This window comes from Eurosta solidaginis, chromosome X (genome assembly GCF_040869045.1).
Source record: "Eurosta solidaginis isolate ZX-2024a chromosome X, ASM4086904v1, whole genome shotgun sequence".
NCBI lineage: Eukaryota > Metazoa > Arthropoda > Insecta > Diptera > Tephritidae > Eurosta > Eurosta solidaginis.
In genome coordinates, this window is record NC_090324.1 from 170,391,399 (window position 1) to 170,410,710 (window position 19,312).

Sequence of the window (19,312 nt, forward strand, 5' to 3'; positions counted from 1 at the left end):
GGAAATGGAAAAGCGACATCTGCTAGCAAAATCTCTACACTCCACTTCTGACTGTCAATGCACTGTGTTACCGACATTATCCCTTACGCGTTGCTTCACGAACACATGTCGCGTATTACATATCTCGATCAATCATTCATTTGGTCGAGATTTAAAATACTTAATTCCACGAATTTCATCATTATCGACAATACACGTCAAAAATAATGTTGAATGGTGGAAGTGCAACTCTGTAATACCTTTTCAGCCAGGTTTCTAACCGTTCCGTGTGGTGGCAGGCCACTTGTTGTGAAAACAAAGTTCACCACAAATCAAAAATAAATTTTAGGAATACTTCGGTGACATCTACCGACATAAATCAAATTATAAAATGTACTAAAGGCGCTAAAGCACCAGCCACATCGCATGGATGCGTGCTAAATCCGTTTTTTCTTCGTTTCTTTGCGCGCATAAGTATTTACTTATGGCCTTTAATTTTTTATTTCAATTAAATTTTATTTCAATAAAATGTTTTTTTTTTCTCTTCTGCAAAAATATATTAGAGATCATTTTTTTTGTTTACGCCACCCAAACAGCATTCCGCCAACCTCAATTTGGGCATGATCAATGATACCAATATTCTTTCAGATCATGACCCGTTACCAAACCTTATTGGCCAAGTCAGAGGGAGGCGCAAAGCGTTCAGCGGGATCATAGCCTTAGGATCTGTGCCGAATATCGAAAAAAATCCCCAGAAGAGAGGTTGCGGGCAGTACTTCTGCATAAGTACTGTCCAAACTGTCTGTCGCCTTTCCACCGCGTGGACAAATGTAACAGCAAGTATCGCTGCAAGAGGTGCCAAGAGAAGCACCACATCACGCTTCATTTAGATGAGCGTAGACCGGTAAGCGACGAGACGACCACAAACGGCGAAGAAACACGTCCGACGATGCGTTGTCGATCAACCTCTCGGGGCCGGCTAAATCCTGGGCTCAGCAGGTGGAGGAAGAGGAAATGGAGGAAGAGAGAGCGAAAATGGAGGAAGAGCGAGCAAAAGCGGAGACAAGACCGTCAACGGTAAATCATGGGATGCGCAGTTTCCGGCCGCTGTTACAGCATGAAAAAAGCGCGGCGAAAGCAAACAAATCTCGAAACCAACAAAATAATTGGCGGCACCGTGAGGTCGGACCCCATCGAAACTCAGATATATCGTCCAAACTCGCAAGGCAGCAACGGCGAAAGAAATCGACGCCATACCATTCTGACGCCCAAAATATGCAAGCACTCTCGCGTGGTACACCGGAAGGCTTCCGAACCGGCCGGCTGCTCCCAGTCACTCCAGCGCCCATCATGCGGTCTTTCGTGCCCATTGCGCCGACGGCCATCGTACGCGTCGAATCGCGTGGGCACCTACACTTGGTACGTGCGATCATTGATCCCTGCGCCGCCAGCACCATCGTCGATGCAGAGCTGGTACGCGATTTGCAGTTAGAGCGCCAAGGACCAGGGCAATGTATCCTTATTCTGCGCGGCAAGTTCGAGTCAACGACTCGTGTCACTACCCAAGCCGCCGTGGTCAACGGCCACTATCGGTTGAGTCCGCCATCCAATGTGGATGCCGTTCCATTTGAATGCGGCTTGCAGATCCGCAGTTCTACCGCTCATCGCCAGTTCGTCTTACACTCGGCGCTGATCTATACGCCGAACTGATGGTGAGTGGAACGCCAGAAACAACAGTTGGCGGTCTCCTGACCCAACCGACCGTATTCGGGCTGGTAGTCTCAGGAGCCTGCCAAAAATAGGAGCGTTTCATAAGAACTAAGTAATTACAGCACGGAATTTAAAACCACGTACGTGTATTTAATAACATCTTTTCTTTTTCTTCGCAGGACAACGAGACACGAAGTCCATCGTGCGACATGCAGTGCTTGCAGTCCGCATCTGCACATCGACATAACGCCTTACTGGACGTGCGATCACGTGTCATTCCTTTTTTTTTCCTTTTCATTTTTTTCCTTTGTTGCTTACGGCAAGGGGGCCGGTATGTTTAGGCCACAGGCCTAAATATATCTCCCCCCCCTCGTAACATAACTTTCTTTGTTTATTTTTCTTCGTTACTACCACCCGCATATTCTTGTGATCACTATACACACAGGCATGTGTGAGTGGTAGTACGTACGTATGTATCTTAAGATTTTTACCGCTGTGAGCCCGCGGTACAGCAACTTTGTTGCCGGGAAACCCAACGAAGGAGCTGTATCGTGGGTTCATCGGCTCATGTAGCAAAGAGTCTCGTCCTGTTCCAATCCAGCAGCCAGCAAAGGAACACGCAATCGCCCGTTCACGTAAGTTGTCAATTTCATTAAATATATTTTATAATTTCCGAAAATATATTTAACATTTTCATTTTCACAACATCTGTTAATAATTTTCCTTAACACTTATTGTATTTATAAATATTGAATAAAAAACACTGTGAATTTCCCTTTTATTAATACGAAACCTTTTTGGTGTTTTTTATTTTCTTCCTGTCTTTTCGCCTTAAACTATTTTTTAACAAATACGTGGGTGTGCGCCGTTGCCGCCACGTACTTGCTCACTCATTAATACCTTTAATTTGATACCCATATCGTACAAACAAAGTCTAGAGTCACCTCTGGTCCACTTTTATGGCGATATCTCGAAAAAGCGTCCACCTATAAAACTAAGGCCTACTCGCTTTTAAAATATTCATTAACACCTTTGATACCCATATTGTACAAACGCATTCTAGAGTCACCCCTGGTCCACCTTTATGGCGATATCTCGAAAAGGCGACCACCTATACATCTACCACCACTCCCTTTTAAAACCCTCATTAATACCTTTAATTTGATACCCATATCGTACCAACAAATTCTAAGGTCACCCCAGATCCACCTTTATGGCGATATCTCGACACGGCATCCACATATGGAACTATGGATCACTCCCTTTTAAAATACACATTAACATCTTTCATTTGATACCATTTCGTACAAACAAATTCTAGATTGAACCCTGATCCACCTTTATGTGCGATATCTCGAAAAGGCGTCCACCTATAGAAGTAAGCCCACGCCTTTTAAAATTCTCATTAACATCTTTCATTTGATACCCATATCGTACAAACAAATTATAGAGTCAGCCCTGGTCCACCTTTATGGCGATATCCCAAAATGGTGTCCACCTATAGAACTATGGCCCACTCCCTCATAAAATACTCTTTAGTACTTTTCATTTGAACACATGTCATACAAACACATTCCAGGGTTACCCTCGGTTCATTTTCCTACATGGTTATTTTCCCTTATGTTGTCACCATAGCTCTCAACTGAGTATGTAAACTTTACCTTCCTTATTTGTTTTAATTTGACTTTAAATATATTTTTTTAAGTGGACGAACACGCCCGATTTTGCTAATTTTTGTTTAGAACACATATTGTAATAGGAGTAACGTTCCTGCCAAATTCCATAATTATATCTTCAACGACTGCCAAATTACAGCTTGCAAAACTTTTAAATTTCCTTCTTTTAAAAGTGGGCGTTGCCACGCCCATTGTCCAAAATTATGCAAATTTTCTATTCTGCGTCACAAGGTCAACCCACCTACCGATATCTGGGATGAGTGCCCAGGAATTTACGTACCAAATTTCATTAAGATACCTCAAAATTTACTCAAGTTATCGTGTTTACGGACGGACGAACATGGCTCGTTTTTCGCCCAGATCATTTTGATATATAGAAGTCTATATCTATCTCGATTAGTTTATGCCGTTACGGGGTACCATTATGCCAAATTAGCCAAGAAAACAAATATAACACAATATCGCAATGGTTAGGCGATTGTGATTTCAGCAGTTTGACCGCGGTTCGATCCACGGTGAAACCTTTTGGAATAAATAAACATTACGAAATTGCCTTATATAATCAGACTCCCCCAGCGGACTAGGGGGTCAGAATATACCCGCGGTAGGTATGCCTGTCGTAAGAGGAGACTAAAATACCAGATTCAAGGGGCTGTGTAAAGTTTGAGCCACTTAATAAAAAAATATGTTTTGGGCTTTGGGGAGTGTTTTTGTGGAAAAATTGACCATTTCGCCATTTTATTTTCGCAGGCTTGAAAATTATTTTTCTGGGTATGCGTAGTGGAACTTTTTTTCCTGAGCCCAAATCCTATCGAAAAATCGATGGTACGATATCGGTTAACTTTCGTACATAAAAATCGACCCAGGTTATTGTATGTGTTATGTGCTCCAAACATGCTCCAAACATGAGCCACCTACCGGAGATTTTTTTCATAGGTCATGTATGTATTATGAGTTCCAAATAAGAGCCAAATCGGACCACAAATACGATTTTTTGAAATATTTCGATCCATGCTCCACCTATCGGAATTTTTTTCTTATTATTGTATTGCCAGGCCCGACGAAGGGGGAGAATGGGGGGACTCCCCCGGGCCGGGGTTTCTGAGGGGGCCCGTGATTTAGATTTATTATTTATTTTTTTTTAATTCAGGAGTGTTTAGTTGTTCCATGTGCAATTTTTAAGCCGAATTTCAAAAGCAACGAATATCTGCATTTCGTTTTAACATTATAGTGAAGTGTGACAAATAATTAGAAAAGTCCTTTTCCTTAAAATTTAAGAATAAATATTTCATTTAAAAGCTGGCTCAAAACCATTCAGGTTCCGCGTCCAATTCGACTCTTGATAATAATTTTTTGCCTGGGCCTTCGAACAGTGAGGAGACAAAAACATTAAACAAAAATGTATGTTTACATGAATCCGGAATCGTAAAATTTCGTAGTGACACTGATGAAGGTTCATCTTCAAAAAGTCTTGTTGGAAGACCACCAACTCTGTATCAAAGTCCAGATTATTTAAACGACTTCGACATCGGTACCGTGAAAAATGAGTTTTTGCGATCTGAAGAAGTCAACATAATTCGTCGAGGTTATCAAAAGTGTCCTGTTATTTTTCCACGTGATCGTCATGCATTTCCTACCTCGTTGTTAAACAGAATCTTGCCAAATGGAGAGGAAGTGGAGCATGACTAGTTGGTGTGGAATGTCCACAGCAATGTTTTTTATTGCCTACCATATCGTCTGTTAAGCACCATTACTTTAAATCGACCTAAAATTGGTTGTCCTGGCGGATATTCGAAATTCCAGGTATGGAAGAAGCAATACGATAAACTGCCATCACATGAAAATACTCAAGATAACATTAAATGTTATATTCAATGGCGATCTTTACAAAATCTAATTCAAAAGGAGGCTACAATTGATACAGTTATCAATGAACAGCTAATCACTGAAACTCCAAAGTGGAAAGAAATTTTATATAGAATTTTGGACAGTATTTTATTTTTGGGTGAAGAAGGCCTAGCTTTCAAAGGCGAAAGTATATCTTGGTGAACGAAACAATGGACATTTTTTGGGCATCTAAGGTATCATAAGCCATTATGATCCGATACTTAAAGATCATTTGGAGAAAGTTAGGATTTTACAACAGCAGCACAAGCGTTTACAAGTTCATTATCTTTCTCCATAGATTCAGAACGAGTTTATAGAAAATTGGGCAAAGCATGTGAGGGAAACTATATTAAATCAAGGCAAGACAGCCATGTATTTTGCTATGATCGTTGATGCTATGCCACGTTGTCTACGTTTATTTTGCGCTAACTCCATTTCAATTCGAAAACAACATATTTTACAATTCAAGAACGGTTTTTGGCTTTCGTGAATTGTAACCAAAAAATTGGTCAGGAAATCACTGATCTAATTTGCCATATTCTAGGTAAACATGAAATCCCATCAAAAGGGCACAAGGGTACGATAACGGCGCCAATATGAAAGGAGCTTACAACGGAGCACTAGGTCACCTTCTCGACAAAAACTCGAATGCTGATTACTCGCCTTGTGAAACCCATAGTCTCAATTTATGTGGTGTTGATGCTGCAGAATGTTGTACGGCTGCAATTACTTTCTTTTGAGTTGTACAAAAATGTTTTACTATTTTCAGCAGCACTCCACAACGATGGGACATCCTCAAAAAAAAAAAAATGTACCGAGCTCTCTTCATAGTCTTTCAGCCAAATGCCAAATTTGACTGTGCAAGCATACTGAGATGTTACCGGCATTCCCAAGTACATCAGCAAGTTCGAATGTATCTTGCTGTCCTCAATTTAGTTCAAAATACTGACTGCCATTAATGAAAGAAACGTGGTCCTCCAAGCTAGAGACGCCACCATAGATGTTGAGGTCCAACATCTAGACGCCTTATTAGCTCATTTGAAGTTGAACAGGAACCAATGGGAAACAATTTTAAACGAATGCAGCAGTAGCTATTCAATTGAACATCTCGCCAAAATTTCCGGACATTCGAAAAAGAAACCCCAAAAGACGTTCTGAAGATAATTTAAATGAGATGATTACGGATGATTCAGAGTCTGATTTTAAAAACAATACATTCCTGGTGATCGTTGATTCGGTAATCACTGGCATTACTGAACGATTTGCAGCTATGAGAAATTTGAGCGAGAAGTTTCCCTTTTTGTGACAATTGGAAGACATGGATGAACCTACGGTTCGGGCGAGCGCAGCAAAATTTGTCGAAAAATACAAGTCGGACATTTCTCAAAGCTTAGAATGCGAAATAATTCACTTGAAACACATTTACGAAACAAATTTTGATAAAGGTCTGTCACCATTAGAATTGCCAAATGCCATCTTTGTTCAAAATCTGTATTTTCCCCAACATTTGTGTTGCTTTACGTATCTTTTGCACTATTCTTTCAGCGTCCTTGCAAGAATTAAAAACTTTCATAGATCGTGTTCATCTCAAGAGTGAGTTTCAGGACTTGCCACGCTTTGTGTTGAATCCGTTTTGGCAAGATATTATTATAAAAAATTTTGCAGCGAAAAAAGCAAGCCACACTTTGATATCCGAACCTTCTATATTGAATAATTAAAATTTATAATCATTATATTTATCAGAAATGTACTAAAATGTTACCAAATAACTAGAAAAGATTATTTGAAACAATATGTGGCTGTTAAAAGAGAATTTTATTTCTACGTTACAATAAAACAGTATAAATAAATATTCTGTGTTAATTTTGTTTTCAGCTCTTAGTCCAAAAATCATTTAGTTGATGTTGCAAAATTTTTTTTTTTATGTAATCCATAAATAATGATTAATGAATGAGACGTCATTAATTCAAATTAATCAAATGTATTAGTGGATTTTTTATAGGGGCCCGTAAATTGTTTAGTCCCGGGCCCGGATTGTCATTGGGCTCTGAACTATATTCAAATTTGCAAGCTTTTAGCTTATCGGGAAGTTACTTAAATTTTAACTGCAAAATTCGTAAATAACGGCCCGCCGGCCGGCCGCTCGCTACACAGAGTCAAGCTAAATGAAACCGTTTAAAAAGCAAGCTTCGCAAAAATGAATGTAAGAACAAAAAGTATCACATTGTGCCATAGTTGGAAAAAAAGGTAAAATTAAAAAAAAAAAAACCAGAAAGCAAATACAACACAGTAGCCTAGTGGTTAAGCGACTATAAGTTTCAGCGAGTTATTAGTGGAAGAAACATCACGAAATCGCCTGACGATGATGACGGTTCTCGAAATGATGCATCCCCATTTGCCAGTAAATGTGTTCTTCTTTTCAGGTGTTCTTAATATACAAAAATGATAACACTGGTCAACATGATCTAAATAAAGAACTTGGCAGATGTCACTTTATAAGTATAAGGACGACCTAAAATATCCATGTGCAAACACTTTGCATATTGGCAGATATCGACCGACGCGTCGCGACGTACAAACTCCAGAACTGAGTATGCTTTCGCGATAATGAAATTAATGTGGCTGTTGAAAAAGAGTTTTGTGTCAAATATAACTCCTAAGTCTTTAACTTCATTAACATTTAGCAGAGTAACATTTGAAATGCTGTAAGACGTCCATTCAAAATTTCCGCAAAGATCATTTTGAAACACTTCTTTATATTTAAAGCCTTGCTTCATCGAGAGAATCTTTGACTACAGCAAATAACTTAAGATCGTCTGAATAAAGCAAACACTTGGCGAATCGAAAACAACTTCCAATGTCATTAATAAATAAGACAAACAGTAGAGGTCCAAGAACGCTTCCTTGCGGTAGGCCTGAAGTGGCCACAAAATATTCGGAACACATGCCGTCAATAGTAACAACACAGCGTCCATTCGATAAATAGGATTTGATCCATACCAAGTAGGAATGAAAACCTAAACAAGCAAGTTTTTTAACTAGAATTTTATGCGAGACTTTATCGAAAGCTTTTGAAAAGTCTGTGAATATACAATATACTTGATGACCATCAGAAAACGCTGTTATGCAGTAGTCACTAAGAGCCGCTAAGTTCGAAACTATAGACCTTCCGGGAACAAGGTCATGTTGGTTATAGCATATAATGGACTTTGTAGCAAAATAAAGTTTCTCTTTTACTACACACTCAAAAAGTTTTGATATGGGCCGATAGTTTCTAATATCATTTTTTTACCACTTTTTATAATGGGAGTTATGTAAGTGACTTTCCAGTCATCAATGAAGATCCCAGACCCCAGCGACTTGTTAAATAAGATTTTCAAAGGCTCAACAAAAGCTGGACAACTTTTAAAGAGGACCGCAGACAGGCCATCGACATCTGTTTCCGAAAAGGGCCTTTGCAACGATAGCCCGTTGGAGTATTTTCAGAAGGAAGTGTGAGGGAACCGAAGTTGAGGCACGTGTTTTCGTCAGAAGAAAAGCTTGGTAAAGCATTGGTATCATCCGATACGAAGTTGGACATAAAAAAATCAGCGAAGAGGTCAACCACATCTTTAGGAACCTCCGCGTAATTATCATCTAAGAAAACCGATTTAGGGATGTTTGAACACGATCTCTTGGATTTGATATAAGTCCAAAAGAATTTAGGATTATATTTAATGCTGCAGCAGATCGAGTGCAATTTTTTCGAAGATGTTTACCTGCCCTTGTGAATTCTTTTGAGTACCGCTGATACAACTTAACAAGGGGGCAGACACACTTACTTGTAAGAATGTGCTGACACCACACTTCAACAAACACAAGCAAAGCCAACGTAGGTAATTGATCCGATATCATATTGCGTAAGCAGCAAAATGCAATTCATGGGAACTGCAGCGTAAGCGATATGATATGCGGACAAAATGCAAGTCGTGTGATTCGCCACGCAAGCGATAAAATATTATTTTGGCCAATCGTCGGAAGTGCAGTGTCAGCAATTATGAAACCACTTAGACTAATGTAGAGGCTTAGAGATTAGTTTAAGTTAACGATAAGGTCAGTCTGCTTTTGACAATCAGGAGAAATATTATTAAGCGGACCAAAAACTATTATTATTTGGATCTTTACAGGTTGCAATGGGCCGCGGGGCGGCCCCCCAACTTTAACTTTTTGGAGCCCTAGTCCTTGGGCTTCTTAACTGGCGCCCGAGCAGGACCCGCTGGCATGTGGGTCCTTCAAAAAGGACCTCCTTAAATGTGAGGTTCATAGTGATTAGTGACAAAGTGATAGTGATAGTGGAGTGCTAAGGAAAACAGAAAAAAAATAATAGAAATTTTACCGATAAAGGAATAAAAAAAATAGAGAGGCAAGACCTCAGCTTAGATAATTTAAGGCTTGTACAGCCAATAACGAAAATACCAAAACCGAGATTCACCTTCGAGGGGACCCTCCGGTTATAACGATAGCTTAACTCTGCGTTCCCTTCGGGACCCTCCAGGGTATAAAAGCTCCTCTTCCCAGGAGAGGTAAAACGAAAAAAAAAAAAAAAAAAAACAAGAGAATAACAAAAAGTTGAGTGAAAAGTGATGCTACAAGCAATAAATTACTACGTCCAATCCTAAAAGCCCTCAGAGGGCTATACAGGAATAACATCAAAAGAAGCGAGCCTGTGACCCCTAAGATCCTCTGGCGCGCGAATAAAATTCAACACGAAAATTGAAACATTTGATAAGTGAATTATCCTGCGGCCCCACTATTGCTATTCCAAGTGCACGTATAATCACACTGGCTTGGTGAGTCCGTATACCTATACTTCTAGGACGGACCTCATCATACCAAAGGCCGAAAAATGGTTAACGACTCCTGTGACCGTGTCATGTACACAAAAAATTTTTTTGCAATATGCAACTTGCCGCTCCCTTCAGGATACGGCAAAAATTTCCTTCTGAATAAGTTAACCCGAGCGTACACATAAGAACACACTTGGGCCGGCTTTAAAAGTTAACCCGAGCGTACACATAAGAACACACTTGGGCCGGCTTATCCTTTTGTGGAGTTTCCAGGATACACATCAGCACACAATGGAAACGGTCACTCGTTACTTGCGATACTTTCAGCGTACCCATAAGAACATGCTAAAGATTTGCAATATGTCCAGAGCGTTGTGGAGCAACTGTGCCTTAGCAGGTTGCCTTCAATCTGATTGTCGACGACTAAAAAGGAATGACACAAATCCATAATTATTTAAAGGCTAATGTACTGTGAAACGCCAACTTGGTAAATGTCGCCGTTGCCATAAGAACACGGTAAAAGTTTCACAAATGTAACTAAAGTCCTTTTTTTCTTTGCAGGAAACTGTCAAAGTGTAAGGACAACCTTAAAACTAAAACAAAATACAAACAAATCGTCTGTGCTATAAGGACTATCCCGTCACGTGATCGCGAACGCCAGTAAGTAACACAAAAAAAATAAAAACCATTTTTAAAGAGCCACCGTGTGCCAAATTAAAATTTAAAAATATATTTTTTAATTTAATAATATATATAATATTAATAAATAATTTTAAAAGGGGACCTACATCGTCAATTGAAAAGATGCCCAAACAGCAGAGGCTCTACACCATGGAAGCCAACAGCGCAGATGTAGAAAATGGACCATTGGCGTATGCTGAATCGACAGAAGACAACTTCCAGCAGGTAAATTTTATGGCGGACGGGCCACCAGACTATTTCATATGAGGACTACCGCGCAATCCAGTATACCCTATCTCACTTGTTTGACACCAAACAAAGTAGCCCTAAAGTTCTTAGTTGACACAGGGGCAAATAAAAATTTTATAAGACCTGAATTGGCAACTAATACAGTCCCAGTCAATCCACCTTTCTCAGTAACCACCGTAGCAGGACCTGTAGTAATAAACAAAAAAATCAGTGGGAGATTTTTCCAAAATGCTGGTAACGAAGCTATGGTGACCTTTTACGCACTTCCTGGTTTAAGCTCGTTTGATGGGATAATAAGCGATGACACCCTCAAAGAACTGGGTAACGTCATAAACAGGAAAAAACATGCCCTTACAATAGATACCAATATAAGAATTCCGCTCAAAAATAAAGTCGTAGGAAGCCTACATTTTTTCGAAACTGGCGATATACCCGACGCAATTCTCCCAAGTCTAAAAGCCATGATAGAAAAATATTCTCATTTGTTCGGTCCACTTAACATCAAAACAAATATTAAAACCACAGTTAGAGCTGAGATAAAGACTACCACGAATGAGCCCATATACACGAATAGTTACCCATATCCTGCAAATATGAGGGAAGAGGTAGAAAAACAAATTACTGAGTTGCTTGAAGAAGGAATTATACGACCATCCAAAAGCCTGTACAATTCTCCTATTTGGGTAGTTCCGAAAAAACCCAAACCCTCTGGTGAAAAGCAGTATAGAATGGTAGTGGATATTAATGCAACGCTGGCCAGTTTAGGGAACGCAAAATTTTCACAACCATAGATCTGACCTCAAGCTTTCACCAAATCACAATGAAAGAAACAGATATACCCAAAACAGCGTTTTCAACCATGAGTGGAAAGTACGAATTTCTGGGATTACCTTTTGGGTTAAAAAACGCTCCGGCTATATTCCAGCGAATGATTGATGACGTCGTTAAAGAGTATATAGGGAGGATATGCTATACACGATGACATTATTGTCTTTGGAAAAAGTACCGACGAACATTAAGTAAATTTAGAGATAGTGTTTAAACGGCTTGCGGATGCTAATTTGAGAGTGAATTTGGAAAAAACTAAGTTTATGAGAACGGAAGTAGAATTTCTGGGATATGTAATAACATCCCACGGGATGAAGGCAGATCCTTCCAAGGTCCAAGCTATAGAGAACCTCTCACCCCCAGAAACGCTTAAGGAACTAAAAAGCTTTTTGGGAATGACGTCTTGTTACCGAAAGTTCATTCGAGGTTACGCTAAGGTTGCTAAAACCTTGACCAATCTCACACGCGGTGAGAATTCGCAGGTCAAGGCAAACCAATCTAGAAGAGTGCGTATCAAAATGAGATCCGAGGCCCTTCAGGCCTTCGATACCCTAAAAAAACTACTCGTTTCCTCAGATATTCTCGCATTTCCAGATTTCGAAAAACCATTCAACCTTACCACAGACGCCTCAAACTATGCCACTGGTGGGGTGCTATCCCAAGGAGAAACAGGGAAAATCGACCCATTGCCTACATCTCAAGATCTTTAAGTAGAACAGAGGAAAACTATGCCACAAACGAGAAGGAAATGTTGGCTATAGTTTGGGCTCTAGACAACTTGAGATCTTACCTCTATGGGGTGAAAAAGTTAGAATTTTCACTGACCACCAGCCTCTCACTTTTGCGTTAGGAAGTCGAAACTATAACGCCAAGTTGAAGAGGTGGAAGGCTAGAATAAAAGAGTATAACCACGAATTGATTTACACTCCTGGTAAATCGAACGTCGTGGCGGATGCTCTCTCCAGAATTCCATGCCAGGCAAACCATTTGACAGTACCGTTGGAACGGAACGATGCACCAACAGAAGCTAGAAGTGACGAGGGGACAGCTCACAGTGCTTAACAGGATTCTTCGGACCTTATTCCACACGTAGAAGCACCTTTGAACGTTTTCCGAAAGCAAATAATTTTTACGGAGGGGAATGCAATGACTTGTGTTGAAAACCCACATCCAGGATTCATTCGTCATTATGTGAGACTAGATATAATTGAAAAGCCCAGCTTAACCGAAGCCTTGAAGAAACGTCTAAACCCGGCATTCATAAATGGAATAAAGATTCCAGAAAGTTACTTACAACTCCTACAAGAAGTATATATAGAACATTTCCTTTTATACAAAATTAGGATAACTAAGAGGGTGGTCGAGGATGTGGCCAAGGAGGATAGGATTTGCGGTATAATAGAGACAGAACATAGGAGGGCCCATATAAACTCAAAAGAAAATAGGGAACAAATCTTGGAAAAGTATTATTTTCCCAAAATGGCTAGTAAGATAAAAAATTGCACTTCTAACTGTGAAACCTGCCTTGCTAACAAGTATGATAGGCATCCGGCAGTACCACCGATAAAAGAGACTCCAGTGCCGAAATATCCATGCGAAATAGTGCATGTGGACATCTTTGAAATTCAAGGGGAGAAATTTTTATCTTGCATAGACAAATTTTCAAAATTTGCCAAGCATTTTCAGATTACAAATAAAGCATCCGTCACTCTCCGCGCTAAGCTAGCCAAAGTAATACACTATTTCACAACTCCTAAAATGATAGTCACCGACAATGAGAGGGGATTTATGACTCCCTTGGTATGTAATCACATAAGAGGTTTGGGAATCGAACTATATCAGACTCCAGTTCAAAGAAGTGAAGTAAACGGCGAGATCGAAAAATTCCACTCTACCATTTTGAGATTTATCGGTGCCTCCGGAAAGAAATTAATAACGCTAGACCAAAGGAATTGGTGTATATTACTGTCAATCGTTACAACACAACAATTCACTCTGTAACGAAGAGGAAGCCTAGCGACATATTTTTCAACAGAACTGAAATAATTAACTACCAAGGCCTAACCAACTTCAAAAGTAGGGTCCACAAGGAGATCAGGGAACAAATCAAGAGAAACCAGGAGTTAAGAAATCTCCGATTGAATAAAAAAAGGAAAAGAGCTAAGGAATTTAGGCCAGGAGATGAGACTTACGTCATGGATAAACAGATAAAATCAAAACAAAAGTCACTTTACAAAAAGGAAACGGTTGGTAAGGACAATACAGTGACATTGCTCACAGACACTGGCAAAAGGATTCATAAAGCATAGATAAAAAATACGCCAACATAAGGTAGGATAGGATACGATAGGTTAGGTGGTAGCTGCCCTGATAAGGATAGCTCACTTGGACAACACGAAGGTCCGTTGTGATACCACATACACCAAAAATAACGGTGACCTAGATCCAGCTACTTAGAGAATCGTTGGGTAGCAACGATAAAGCTCCGAATGATACCGATCTCAACTTTGGATATATCCTCGGGAGATCCAAGTGAGTCGCGACCGAAGTACTTTCGCCTAATTCTGGCAAAAGCTGGACAATCAAGCATAAAGTGATTTGGTGATTCCACCTCATCATCCTCCATACAGCTGCAGCAGGATGGAGTTTCCAGTATATTGAGACGTACCGCATGGATACCCATGGGACAGTGCCCTGTCAAAACCCCAATGACCATTGATAGGTGAGCCTTAGTGAACCCAATTATTTCAGCAGTCCTCCTGCCATCCACTTTCGGCCAGAAAGATCTTGCTACCCTGCAAGACGTGGTATCCGCCCAACGTTTGCTGAGCTGATTCGAGGCCCAGCTATGGAGGAGCAATCCACAGGTGGCCAGCGGGATCCCGAAGTCCCTACAGCCATCTTCATCCGGTTCAGTTGTACCGATGCGGGCTAAGAGATCCGCTTGACAGTTACCCGGGATATCACTATGGCCCGGGACCCAGATAATCTTAATTGTAAAATAATTCGATGCAATCGCAAGCGAGGTCAGGCACTCCCAGACCACCCTCGATCGCACTGTAGTTGAGCTCAAGGCCTTGATAGCCGATTGGCTATCAGAGTAGATGTTAAATTCCCTAACCGTGGTAGCACTGGATAGCATTCCATCCACCGCATCCTTAATCGCAGCAATTTCCGCTTGGAATACACTGCAGTGATCAGCCAACTTAAACTTGCGGCTTAAATTTAGCTCTTGACAAAAGACCCCCCCACCAACCTTTCCATCCAGCTTTGACCCATCCGTGAACAAGTTAACCGGTCCCATGCCCCAGATAATTCCTCTTCCCCAATCCTCTCTCTCTGGAATAACTGGGGTGAAGGTTGTATAGGGAGCTGTTATCGGCATACGGTAGTCCGTCCTGTCCGGGATGAAGTCGAAACTGGTAAGAAGGCTAGAGTGTCCGCGGTCAGAAAGTCTATATCCCATATCACGAAGCCTGACCAACGACCTTGCCGCGGCCGCCTTTCCCGCAATATCTACTGGGTATATGTTCAGCATGACGTTCAGTGCCAAGGTAGGCGTTGTTCTGAGAGCGCCACTGATACCGATCAGCGCCGTCCGTTGCACTGACACTAACATTTTGGAGGTGCTCGCCGTGTCCAGTGCTTTCCACCAGACCAGCACCCCATATAGCAGAATCGGTTTGACCACCATCTCATAAAGCCAGTGTACTATTCTTGGCGAGAGTCCCCATCTCTTTCCGATAGCTCCTCTGCAGCAGTACAAGGCAATGGCGGCCTTCCTGGCCCGATCTTCCACATTGGGTCTCCAGGACAGTTTCTTGTCCAAAACAATCCCCAAATATTTAACCCTATCAGAAAGTACCAACGGTACCCCTCCAATCGAGGGAGTTCTGAAATCGGGCACCTTATATCTTCTTGTGAAAAGGACCAATTCCGTTTTTCCCGGGTTGACCGCCAATCCACATGATTCAGCCCACCTAGCCACAGTATCCAGGTAGCCCTGAAGAACATCGCGCAGGGCGCCCAGAAATTTGCCTCTGACTAGGATAGCGAGGTCATCTGCATAGGCAACCACCCGACAACCATTGGCTTCCAGCTCCACAAGAAGCTCGTTGACTACCACAACCCAGAGGAGAGGAAATAGGACACCCCCCTGTGGCGTGCCCCTGCACACCTTCCTCTTAATTATGGCCCCTCCCTCACTCCGCTGCGACAATTCTGCCGCATAGAAGTTTGCTAATAAATTCAACCAGAGCCGCCTCGACTCCTAAACCCACCAGAGCTCTTTCGATTGACCCCGGTAAGACATTGTTAAAAGCTCCCTCGATGTCTAGAAAGGCACCCAGAGCATACTCTTTGTGTTCTAGGGACCCCTCTATTTGCTTTACAATCGAATGGAGAGCCGTTTCCGTCGATCTGCCCTTACAGTACGCATGTTGTGAAGCCGACAGTAACCCCCGAGGTATCCTTTCCCGTAGGTACAGGTCAATCAACCGCTCAAACGTCTTAAGAAGAAACGACGAGAGACTGATTGGCCTGAAATCCTTAGGTGATACATGAGAGCTTCTGCCGGCCTTCGGAATGAAAATAACCCTAACCGTGTGCCAAGACTTCGGGATATAGTTAAGCCTGAGGCAGTTAGTATATATGATGGCCAACCAGCGGCAGGAAATCCCCAAAGACCTTTGAAGCTGCGCAGGAATGATTCCATCCGGGCCCGGAGACTTATAGGGCTTGAACGACCCTATAGCCCAGGTTATATGACTTTCCCGTATTGGAATGGCAGGCACTTCTGCATGGCCAACGACCGCCGACCATGCAGGCGAAGATCCCTGCGCAACTGGGACATCGGGAAAATGATTGTCCAGTAAAAGCCTTAGGGACTCCTCGCTACTCATCGACCAGTCCCCACCATCATCTCTCAGATACCCCAGAGGAGCGGGGTTCCTAGAGAGTATTTTTCTAAATCTCGCGGATTCATTGCAGCCTTCTACGTTTTCCCAGAAGCTTCGCCATGCATCTCGCTTGGCTATCCTTATTTCATATTTATAAATCCCCAGACTCACCTTATAGAGCTCCCAGTCCGAGGGTAATTTACTCCTCCTGGCTCTGTTGAAGAGCCGCCGACTGGACGCTCTTAGGTCGTCAAGAGAATCCGACCACCAGGGCGGCTTGCCCTTCCCCCTGTAAGTTTTCAATGGGCAGGACAGCTGAAAGGCGCTATTGCTTGCCGAGGTGAAGTTTTCCACCAGAATGTCTATCTCAGATTCGGTAAGGTAAGGTAAAAAAAACAAAAAAAAAATTGATAAAAAAAAAACAAAACTAAGGTCACCACGGGAAGTCAACAACAAAAAGATGTCCCAATAAGGGACCACAAAGATTTGAAATTCTATAGCACAGACGACGCAAAAAAGGCGTCCGCCAAATTTCAAGATCAAAGATCTTTTCTATAACAAACCACTTAAGCGATTAAAGAGGCAACATAAAATATTGCAAAAAAAAACAGAGGAAACGATTTTTCTTTTAAAAAATTTTAATGAAGCAATATCTGCCCACAAGAAATTAATTACACGCTTAATAAAAGAGGCAAAATAAAAAATTTTTTTTTTTCTTAAGAAGAAATCTGCCCACAACAAAAAACTAATTATGCGCTTACTAAAAAAACAAATTAGACAAAACAAAAAAAAAAATAGGAAAAAAAAACAAAAAAAAACATAGGAAAAATATATTTTTTAATTTAATAATATATATAATATTAATAAATAATTTTAAAAGGGGACCTACATCGTCAATTGAAAAGAAGCCCAAACAGCAGAGGCTCTACACCATGGAAGCCAACAGCGCAGATGTAGAAAATGGACCATTGGCGTATGCTGAATCGACAGAAGACAACTTCCAGCAGGTAAATTTTATGGCGGACGGGCCACCAGACTATTTCATATGAGGACTACCGCGCAATCCAGTATACCCTATCTCACTTGTTTGACACCAAACAAAGTAGCCCTAAAGTTCTTAGTTGACACAGGGGCAAATAAAAATTTTATAAGACCTGAATTGGCAACTAATACAGTCCCAGTCAATCCACCTTTCTCAGTAACCACCGTAGCAGGACCTGTAGTAATAAACAAAAAAATCAGTGGGAGATTTTTCCAAAATGCTGGTAACGAAGCTATGGTGACCTTTTACGCACTTCCTGGTTTAAGCTCGTTTGATGGGATAATAAGCGATGACACCCTCAAAGAACTGGGTAACGTCATAAACAGGAAAAAACATGCCCTTACAATAGATACCAATATAAGAATTCCGCTCAAAAATAAAGTCGTAGGAAGCCTACATTTTTTCGAAACTGGCGATATACCCGACGCAATTCTCCCAAGTCTAAAAGCCATGATAGAAAAATATTCTCATTTGTTCGGTCCACTTAACATCAAAACAAATATTAAAACCACAGTTAGAGCTGAGATAAAGACTACCACGAATGAGCCCATATACACGAATAGTTACCCATATCCTGCAAATATGAGGGAAGAGGTAGAAAAACAAATTACTGAGTTGCTTGAAGAAGGAATTATACGACCATCCAAAAGCCTGTACAATTCTCCTATTTGGGTAGTTCCGAAAAAACCCAAACCCTCTGGTGAAAAGCAGTATAGAATGGTAGTGGATATTAATGCAACGCTGGCCAGTTTAGGGAACGCAAAATTTTCACAACCATAGATCTGACCTCAAGCTTTCACCAAATCACAATGAAAGAAACAGATATACCCAAAACAGCGTTTTCAACCATGAGTGGAAAGTACGAATTTCTGGGATTACCTTTTGGGTTAAAAAACGCTCCGGCTATATTCCAGCGAATGATTGATGACGTCGTTAAAGAGTATATAGGGAGGATATGCTATACACGATGACATTATTGTCTTTGGAAAAAGTACCGACGAACATTAAGTAAATTTAGAGATAGTGTTTAAACGGCTTGCGGATGCTAATTTGAGAGTGAATTTGGAAAAAACTAAGTTTATGAGAACGGAAGTAGAATTTCTGGGATATGTAATAACATCCCACGGGATGAAGGCAGATCCTTCCAAGGTCCAAGCTATAGAGAACCTCTCACCCCCAGAAACGCTTAAGGAACTAAAAAGCTTTTTGGGAATGACGTCTTGTTACCGAAAGTTCATTCGAGGTTACGCTAAGGTTGCTAAAACCTTGACCAATCTCACACGCGGTGAGAATTCGCAGGTCAAGGCAAACCAATCTAGAAGAGTGCGTATCAAAATGAGATCCGAGGCCCTTCAGGCCTTCGATACCCTAAAAAAACTACTCGTTTCCTCAGATATTCTCGCATTTCCAGATTTCGAAAAACCATTCAACCTTACCACAGACGCCTCAAACTATGCCACTGGTGGGGTGCTATCCCAAGGAGAAACAGGGAAAATCGACCCATTGCCTACATCTCAAGATCTTTAAGTAGAACAG